Consider the following 10,056-nt stretch of genomic DNA (forward strand, 5'->3'; position numbering starts at 1 on the left):
GAGATCAAACCAGGCAATCCTAAAGGAAATCAGTCCTGAATATTCATTGGAAGGACTGGTGCTGGAGCTCCAATACTTTGGCCACCTGATGAGAAGAGCGTACTCATTGGAAAAGACCCTGATGCTGGGAACAATTGAGAGCAAAAGAAGCAGGTGACAGAGGATAAGATGATTGGATGTCATCACTGACTCAATGGACATGAGTTTGAGCAAACTCTGAAAGATAGTGAAAGACAGGGAAGCCTGGTGTGCTGCAGTTCATGGGGTCACAGAGAGTGAGACACAACAGCAAAATTTTGTTGAACAACAAGATTTGCTGAACCTTAGTCTCTTCATCTGTAAAATTTCAACAAAACCTTTGACCTGAGGGGTCTCCAGACCTGACTACTTTTTAGAAGTACCTGGGAACTTAAATTCAGATTCCTAGGCATTGCCTCCAACCCGTTGAATTTAGGTTTGAGAATCCTTGACCTCCTTTTCGTGAGATTACTGTGAGGCTTAAATGAGGTTGTGTGTACAAAGTGTGTATCACAGTGCCTCCATGTGCATGCTCAATAAATGATGGCTACTAGATGTAGCAAGTTCTTTCGTTCATTCATTCAGCAAATATTTACTGAGTATAAGGCACTGGACTAGGTGCTGGGACTCTGCTTCCATAAGACTGGAATTTTAGCCAGAGAGATAGAGATTAAGCAACTAATTACACAGTTAATTGTTAATTATAACTGTGCCTGGTGCTCTAAACTGTGACTGGTAATCTAGAGGAGAATACAAGATGCTGTGGGGCGTGTATTAATAAAAGACCTGGCCTATGTTGTTGATTCTCAAATCCCTATTTCCAATTTCCAACTCCAAACTCACATATCCAACTGCCTTTTGGGCATCTCTTCGCGAATGCTTGTTGCCCTTTAAGTGCTGTTATTTAAAAGTCAACTTTTTCTTTCCCTCTAGCCTCTCCCCTGCAGACCACTTCTTGATCTTAACTTTTCTGTCCTGTCTATTCCTCTGCTTGTGCAATTCTTGCCCTGACTTCCACTGTTGAAATCCTTAAGATTAAGTGCTGTTATTTAGAAGTGAACTTATTCTTTCCCTCTAGCCTCTCCCCCTTAGACTACTTTTTGATCTTAATTTTTCTGTCCCATCTGTTCCACTGCTTGTGCAATTCTTGCCCTGACTTCAACTGTTGAAATCCTTAAGGCTCAAATACTGCCTCCTCCATGAAGCCTTCCCTGATATTTCCAATGTAAAATGATCCTTCCTTCTCATGAACTCTCCTCCAGCTACTCAGTCTTTGCAATACTCACATGACTCGCAGTCATCTCCCATCTCCTGCTGTAATTATTTGTGTGTTTGTCTAAACTGAACTACAAGCTTCTTGAGCACAACTCTTCTATACTTATGTATCTCTCAGCATCTGTCACAGTATTAAACACATGTGAGGAGGAAAAAAATGGTTGATTTTTTTCTCCTGTACAACCACTTGGGAAAACTCTGGCATGATATCAAGGGTGCTTCATAAAAGAAATGAACTTGGCTTCATAAAAATAAAAAAAAAATCATTTGCTCTGCAAAAGACCCATTTAAGGAGATAAAAAGACAAACCACAAATTGGAAGAAAGTATTTGCAAATCATATATCCAACAAAGAATTTGTATCCATAGTATATAAGGAACTCTAAATACAGCAGTAAGAAAATGAACATTCCAGTTGGAAAATGGACAAAAGACTTGAGCAGACGTTTTACCAAAAGGAATATTCAGATGGCAAATAAGCACGTGAAAAATAAGTTCAACATCACTAGCCTTTGGGGAAATGCAAATTGAAACCACAATGATATATACTTACTAAAGTGGCTGAGACAAAATACTGACAATATCAAGTACCTGCAAAGATCAGAGCATCTGGCTCTCTTATTCACTGCTGGTGGGGCTGTTAAATGGTACAGCCATTCTGGAAAACACTTTGGCAGTTTCTTATAAAGTTAAAAATACATTGACTGTATGACTCAGCAATCTCACTCCTGAGTATTTAGCCTAGAAAAATGAAAACCTGTGTTCACAGAAAAATTTGTATGCGAATGTTCACAGCAGGTCTCTTTATAATAGAAAAAATCAGAACACAACCCAAATGTCCTTCAATAGGTGAATAGATAAACTATGATACATCCATCCAATGGAATGCTATTCAGTATTAAAAATAATCAACTCTTGATAAATAATTCTCAGCAACTTGGATGAATCACAGGGGCATTATGCTGAGTGAAAAAGTGCTCTGTATTACATGACTCATTTCTATAACATTCTTCAAGTGACAAACTTGTAGTGATAGAGAACAAATCAACGGTTGATGGATTAGGGTTGTGGGGAGGATGCAGCTGTAAAGGGGTAACGTGAAGGTTGTTTTGTGGTGGGGAAACAGTTTTGTCACTCAAGGTTATATGCATGATAAAAATTCATAGAATGAAAGAGGAGAGAGAGAGAAACCCTGTGAAATCCCAATAAGGTCTGTGGTTGAATTAATTTGTTGCGTCAGTTTCACTTTCCTGGTTTTTAATAATGTACTAAGGTTATGTAAGATGTTATCTTGAAGAGTGAGCTGGCTGGATGCATGGTACCTGGGAACTTTCCGAACTGTCTTTGCAACTTCTTGTGGGTCTTAAGCTACTTCAAAATAAGAAATAGTTCTTTGAAGATAATTAATATATAAAAAATAGGCAAATGTTCTTTGGAAATATATGATGAAGTATTTAGGTTTGCATTGTCATGATTTATATAACTTACTCTTAGATGGTTTGGCAAAAATAGTACACACACACACAGATGCAGGGGAAGTAAAGCAAATATGGCAAGAAGTTAACAGTTGGTGAAAGCAGATATTTATCGTGTTAGTCATGCAATTTTTCTGTAGGTTTGGAAATTTTCAAAATAAAAAGTTGTGAAGATTTATTAATATATAGATAGAAAGATAAAGTAAGCAAAAAAAGAATGTATTATCCAAATCTGAGATTGAACTAATGACCTTCACTCTAATGCTCTACCAACTTCATTTAATTACTGAGTGCTCTTCCCCACTCCCTGCCCTCCTGCTCAACAATAGGAAAATCCTGCTTAGTCTGAAGTAACAACGAGGACAATAAAAAAATGTCAGAATTTACATCCTGTTGGGAATATTTTAAGTGCTATACTGAATCCTTGATGTTACCATGTGTGTGCTTAGTCACTAAGTCGTGTCTGACTCTTTTGTGACCCCATTGACTGTAGCCCTCCAGGCTCCTCTGTCCGTGGAAATTTCCAGGCAGGAATACAGGAGTGGGTTGCCATTTCCTTCTGCAGGGGATCTTCCAGACCAGGGATCGAACCCGGGTCTCCCTCATTGCAGGCAGATTCTTTGCCGTCTGAGCCACCAGGGAAGCCTGGTGTTATAGAGAATTAAATATTTACTGAACTCTGGCTGTGTGCCAGCTGCTGGAATTATAGAAATGAATATAGCTACAAGTGATAAAAAGTATCCTTTTTTCAGATTAATTTTTAAAGTAAATATAGAATCATATGCGTTTTATATATGTTCTACATCTTTAATTTTTTACTTCATAAATTGTAGCCATTTACCCACATCGGTTATATAGATCTGTTTACTTCTTTTTACAATTCAGTGTGGTGTTCGGTTATATAGATGTGCCATAAGTTGTTTCATCAGTCTCTTGTTGGACTTTTTTACATTGTTTTTAGTTTTTCCCCTATTAAAAATACACTAATTTTTACATTGATTTTTTAAAAAAGAAAATACATCACCTGAAAGAAAAAAATGTATACTACCTGAGTGAAATCTGGCCTCCACCTCTACTTTCCTTAAACAGTCAGCCATCCAACATTTATTGAACACCTGTTGTGTGTCCAGCTACATGTTTGTGCTGTTTGTGTAGGAGAAGACATGAAATGTGGTCATTACCTCTAAGGAGCTTGCAACTAGTTAAGGAGGCTAATTTGAGGTCATAACTTACAGACATAAATACATAAGGCACTATGTATTTGACTGCAGGCCATATGTGCTGTGTACTTCAGCCCATCACCTTTCTGTATCTGACTTTATACAGTCATATTTGTTCAGTTGAGTTTCTTTAGCCTCCATGAAAAGATGCTTGCATGAGCATATCATTAAGACAGGTAGAGAGGATTATGCCTCAAACTTTCTGGAGAACCGTGATTATTATTTTTTTTAATAACAAAGACATGTGAAAGAACATGACATCAAGCTAAGTCATACACCTATTTGTCCTCTATCTGTAAAAAATTAAACTGTTTCTATCTACAGGAAAAGATAAAAAACAGCTATGAGTCATTTGGTATGGCTCAGTTGATGGTGACACATCAATCTATATGGATGTAGTTTTGCTCACAAATTGGTTTTTACGCAGATTTGCATTGCATTGTTTGATGCACAGTTTTTTGTCCTCTTGCATTTCTTCTATATTTTTGATTAGGGGTTTCTTGGTGACCTTTCTTATTTAAAAATAAAATAAAACCAAAGTTTCTATGTTTTGGCCTTAGCAGTCTCCTGGTGACTAAGCTGATTCAGAAGACTCTGTGTGTTTGTGTACTTTTCTCTTTCATCCTTTCCCCCTTCCCAGAAGTAGCTCTTTGTTTACCTTTTCTGAATCCAAGTAAAGGCTGAACCAGAGTTGCCAGGGCCCCAAGGATAGGAGAAGGGCTTCCCAGGTGGTACTAGTGGTAAGGAACCCACCTGCCAATGCAGGAGATTTAAGAGACACAGGTTTGATCTCTGGGTCGGCAAGATTCCTCTGCAGGAGGAAATGACAACCCATTCCAGTATTCTTGCCTGGAGAATCCCATGGACAGAAGATCCTGGCGGGCTACTGACTATAGGGTGGCAAAGAATCGGACACAACTGAAGCGACTTAGCACGCAAGTATGAGAGGAAAGGAGAAACAGGGAGGCTTGCCTGCTCAGTTACACTTCAGGACCTGGGACAGCTCCCCAGCGGTCCCGGTGTGCGCGCCTACTTGGCTAGAGCTCATAGAATGTCAAAGTGAAGTCGCTCAGTCGTGTCCGACTCTTTGCAACCCCTTGGACTGTAGCCCACCAGGCTCCTCCGTCCATGGGATTCTCCAGGCAAGAATACTGGAGTGGTTGCCATTTAGAATGGAATCAAATTTGAAAAGCCATTTGGTCCACCTCCTGCCTTTTGATGATGCCTAGAGAAAGAATCTCGCTTAGCAAGTATTTCAGAATTATTAACTGCCTGGCTGTGGGAGACGCAAAGGGCTTGGAGAGCTTCCCCTCCCACAGCATTTCTTGTATCTACATGTCTGCTGATGCCAAAAAAAGAATCCTTCTGTTCAACTGAGCAAGCTTATATGGATCAAATTTTTTCCTCCCTGGAAAGATATATGGCGTAGATACAGGTATGCTGTGTGAAGGGGAATAAAGGGACTCCAATTTGAAGGGGAAAATAATTCCTCCCGAGGGCTTGTCTTGAAGAGGACTAGAGGAAGAGAGCACAATGCATTGAGAAAGCAGGAAATGGCAAAAGAATTAAAGAGGGGGCATTCAGAGAAGTCTGGGTCTCTGAAGGCAAATGTGGTGAGCTTCACACTGTTGACACCAGTGTACCCTGAACACACAGTCAAGAAGTCTTCCACTTTCTTAAAAAGAATAAAGGTCTGTTGTATCCTCTTCCAAATACATATAGCAAGAGTCACTAGATTCATTTTCAAAAGCTATTTATGTAATGATTTAATGTCTTTTGTCTTCATTGTTCCTCACAATAAACTTGGAAAGGTCAGGTTTTGGGGGGCTTTTTTTTTGGCCATGCTGCCTGACATGCAGGATCCTAATTTCCCAACTAGGGATGAAACCTGTGCCCCCTGCAGTGGAAGCACAGTCTTAACCACTGTACCACCAGGGAAATCCCAGAAAGGGTTTTATTATTTTCATTTTTCAAATGAATAAACTGAGATGCTGAGAGGTTGGGTAACTTGCCCAAAGTGACACAGCTGGAAAATGACAGAGCTGGGTCTGGAACTCAGTTTCTGGGACTCCAAGCTGGGGTTCTTTCTATCACACTGCACCTCTAATAGAGTCTTTGTGAGCGTGTGGTAAAATACATATATCATGAACTTTAATGCTTTCACTATTTTAAACTGTACAATTCAGAGGCATTAATTATGTTCACAATGTTGTGTGATCATCCCAACCATCCATTTCTAAAACTTTTTCATCACCTAAAATAGAAACTCTGTAACCATTAAATAAGAACTCCTCCCATCCCCTCAGACTCTGACCTCTGGTAACTTCTATTCTGTGTTCTGTCTCTTTGATTTTGTCTGTTCTACGTACTTTATATGATTGGAATGATAGAATATTTGTTCTTTTGTGCCTGGCTTATTTTATTTAGTGTAATGTTTTTGAAGATCATCAGTGTTGTAGCAGGCACCAGAGCTCCATTTCTTCTTAGAGCCTAATAGGGTCTTATGGTTGCAAAGGAGAGATTCACCAGAAGTAATAAGGGGTTACTGTAAGCAACCTTATAGAATTAAGGAAGACAGAAATCTCAGCTACAAGGGTAGAAGTTCAGGAATAGCCATATGGTTGGGCTTACTGGGGACTTAAATACAGTTTAAAATCTGATCAGCACAGCTCCAGGGACCAAAATATTTCATTGCCCCTGTAGTGGCAGGAATTTGCGGTTTTCTGATACTTGGCCATTTTGCCTTTTTAGTAATCTGCTTCCTTAGCTCCTGTATAGTCTGGCACTACTTCTTACTCTCTGAAAAGCAATGCTCAGGCTTTTGCTGACTCCAGACTTCTACCATTTCAGTGATATGCTGTCTTTTATCCCTCCATGTGCTTCATCTCTTGTGCCTGCTGTCAACTGACAAATCTTCCTCCAAAAATTTGATTCTCTTTTCTTTTTTTTTTCCCCACTATAACAGAAATAAAATTTAATTCATTGAAAAGTGCAGCAGTGAACAGTGTCCTTCGAAGGGCACTTTCTAAGTCAGATGACTGAAATGATACAGAGCCAGGGCAGAAGAACTTCCAGGAACAGATGATGCAAACATAGGAATTCCATAAATTCAGTTTCTGATTAGCCAAGTTAGTCTCCAGTCATCTCATACCATACCACCTCATAAGCCACCAACCTGCCCAGAAATTAGCTGCCCTTGAGTCAAGTATCTTCCCCTGCTCTGATCATTTGTGGCCAGGGTAATAAGTTACATGCTATTAAATATGGCTCTTGGTGGTAAAGGCCTACTTCTCTCAAGACGAGGTTGAGAGCATGGGAGGCAGGCCCCTAGAGGGTCATTGACTTCATTCTTCTACATCAGCTTTCACTCTCTGCCATGGCACTATCTATAGTATTTTAACCCTTTCACCTCTATCTACTTCTGTGACTTCTCAAGTCATGGAGCAGAGTTGTAAATATCTGGGTTAATGTATGCTATGCAGCTATTTCTACACGTATTTTAGATTATTAGGTGTATCTTGGAGATATTGGGGTTTTGGTTCTAGGACACTGCAATAAAGTGACTATTTAAAACTAACATCACAGTAAAGCAAGTCCCACAAGGTTTTTGGTTTCCCTGTGCACAGAGAGCCCCTGCTTGCTGCAACTAGAGAAAAACCTGTACAGCAATGAAGACCCAGCACATCCAAAAATAAATAAAATAAAAAATCTATACTGTGAGAAACTTGGCAAGACAAATGACTGAGCACACACAAACAAAAACATGCACAGATATATTATGTTATATAGCCCATGCACTGCAGCAAAGAGTAGTCCTCTCTTGCCACAACTAGAGAAAGTGTGTGTGCTGCAGTGAAAACCCAAAACAACCTAAATAAATAAATAAGAAAGAATGTATTCTAAAAAAGACTTTAAAAAATGTACATACCTTAATTGAAAATATTGCTCAAAATGCTAATCATCATCTGAGCCTTCAGCCAACAATATTTTTGCTGATGAGAGATTTTAAATATTATGAGAATTACCAAAATGTGACAGAGATGTGAAGTGAGCAAATGCTGTTGGGAAAAATGGCCCCAGTAGGCTTCCTTGATGCAGAGTTGCCACAAACCTTCAATTTGTAAAAGATAAATAAATGGATAAAAAAACCACAAACAAAAAAACAGTATCTACAAAGCACAATAAAATGAGGTATGCCTGCACAAATAATTGCTATATGGTAACATGTAGTTTGTAGTTGCTTGTAATATCCCCACTGTGTGTCCCAGCTACCTACTTACAGTTTCTGAATGGGTTGAAAATCTGAAAAAGATTGAAAATCTGTTTTCAGTTTTCTTGCCAAGTTGCAGTAACAGGAAGATATTCAGAACAGTTTCTGAATGGGTTGAAAATCTGAAAAAGATTGAAAATCTGTTTTCAGTTTTCTTGCCAAGTTGTGGTAACAGGAATATATTCAGAACAGGGTACACTGAGGTGTTAGCAAATCCATAAGGTGGATTCCACTTCATGCATACTTCAGGGAAAAGGCCTGAACTATGGGAACCAGGCCATTCCTCATTAGGTGGCTGTGACAGGGAATGCAATGCTCACATAAATATCACATCAATACCCCTTTTCCCATACCCTCACAGTTAGGCTGGGGCATGTGACTAATTCCAGCCAAGGGACTGTGAGAGGAGGTGATGCATGTTCTCCACACTTTCTCTTCCTAGAAGGTACAAGTTGAGTTGGCAGAACCCACAACAGCAAGACTGGATCCCTGAGTTATCATCTGGAATGGTGTTTCCCGGGGGAGGTCTCCTAGCCTGCAGAGGACCTTTTGTGAGTAAGAAATAAACCTCGATGGGTTAGGCCCTGGAGACTGGAGTGTGACTGTTACTGCAGCATAGTCTAGGGTCTTCCTTACTGGTACAGTCACTGACCAACAATGTGAGCTTGTAACAGTATCTTCAGTCCTCATCTTCCTCTTCGGAAACGTGAGACTTGCCCCACGTAGTCTCAAAGGTCACCTTCTAAGATTCTCTGATTGTTAGTTGGCCATGTCATGTTGACTTTTCCAGCGTGAGTTTTCTGTCCATTTCTTTCCATTCTTACTGCCATTGAGGTATATTATTTCTCTCACTCGATTCATTCCAAAAGCTTTCTAATTGCTCCCCATGTCACCAGGCTCATGAATTTCAGCTTTCCCAGTTTCTCAGTGTAGATTATGCCCTCTTCTTCCTCAGAAGTCTTCACGAGCTGCCCATTGCCTACTGAACAAAATCCATATGATGTCTGACATTTGAAGTCCTTGATAATCTGTGGTTGGTTATTTGTGCAGAGCTCTCGTCCCAACTGTACTGTGGGCTCCTTGAGTTTCAGAACCATGCATGTCTGACTCATTGTATAGCCTCCCACACAGTTAATGACTGTTGACATGGAACATCAAATATCTTCAAACTAGGAATGAAACCCGAAGAAAGTGATAGAAACCCCCCGATGAATTTCCGTGATGGTGTTTGGCTATGGCGTGACTGTGTTGTGCACAGTGGAGACGTGCTGAGTAGGGGTGTGATAAAATCTGCATCCAAGGTCGATTGAAGACTGTCTGAAAGGCTCTGTGCAGTAAGGGAGGTGAGGAAGTAACAAAATATGTAAGGCAAGGTCCCTGCCCTCCAGGGGACGAGGGTTGTGGGGGACATGTGTACAGGAAGAGGTCTGCTTAGCAGAGAATAGGAGTCCTTGAAGTGGCTTCCTGGGGACACAGCAAAGGAATACTGGTTATTAGGGCTGGCCCTGGTGCAGTCCTCCTTTAAAGAAATGCTGTGACTCAGACCCCACTGGCTTCACCCCTAGTGCCACAGGGGACCCCTAGCGGGCACAACATACAGGGAGAGGGGGAAAAAGCAGCAATTGGAAAGGGGGAAGGAAAGAGGGAGAGAAGGGACGTGACGAAGAAAATGAGAGTAGAGGAAGTACATTACCACAGAATCTTAACATTTATATGCTACTTCCTAGTTCAAACAGCATTTTCACTAGAATCCTGTGAAGTAGCTATCAAATTTTTATTCTGCTGATGGTAAAAAAGGA

Source organism: Giraffa tippelskirchi, chromosome 2 (assembly GCF_054371585.1).
Source record: "Giraffa tippelskirchi isolate mGirTip1 chromosome 2, T2T-mGirTip1v1.2.pri, whole genome shotgun sequence".
In the NCBI taxonomy this organism is placed as follows: domain Eukaryota; kingdom Metazoa; phylum Chordata; class Mammalia; order Artiodactyla; family Giraffidae; genus Giraffa; species Giraffa tippelskirchi.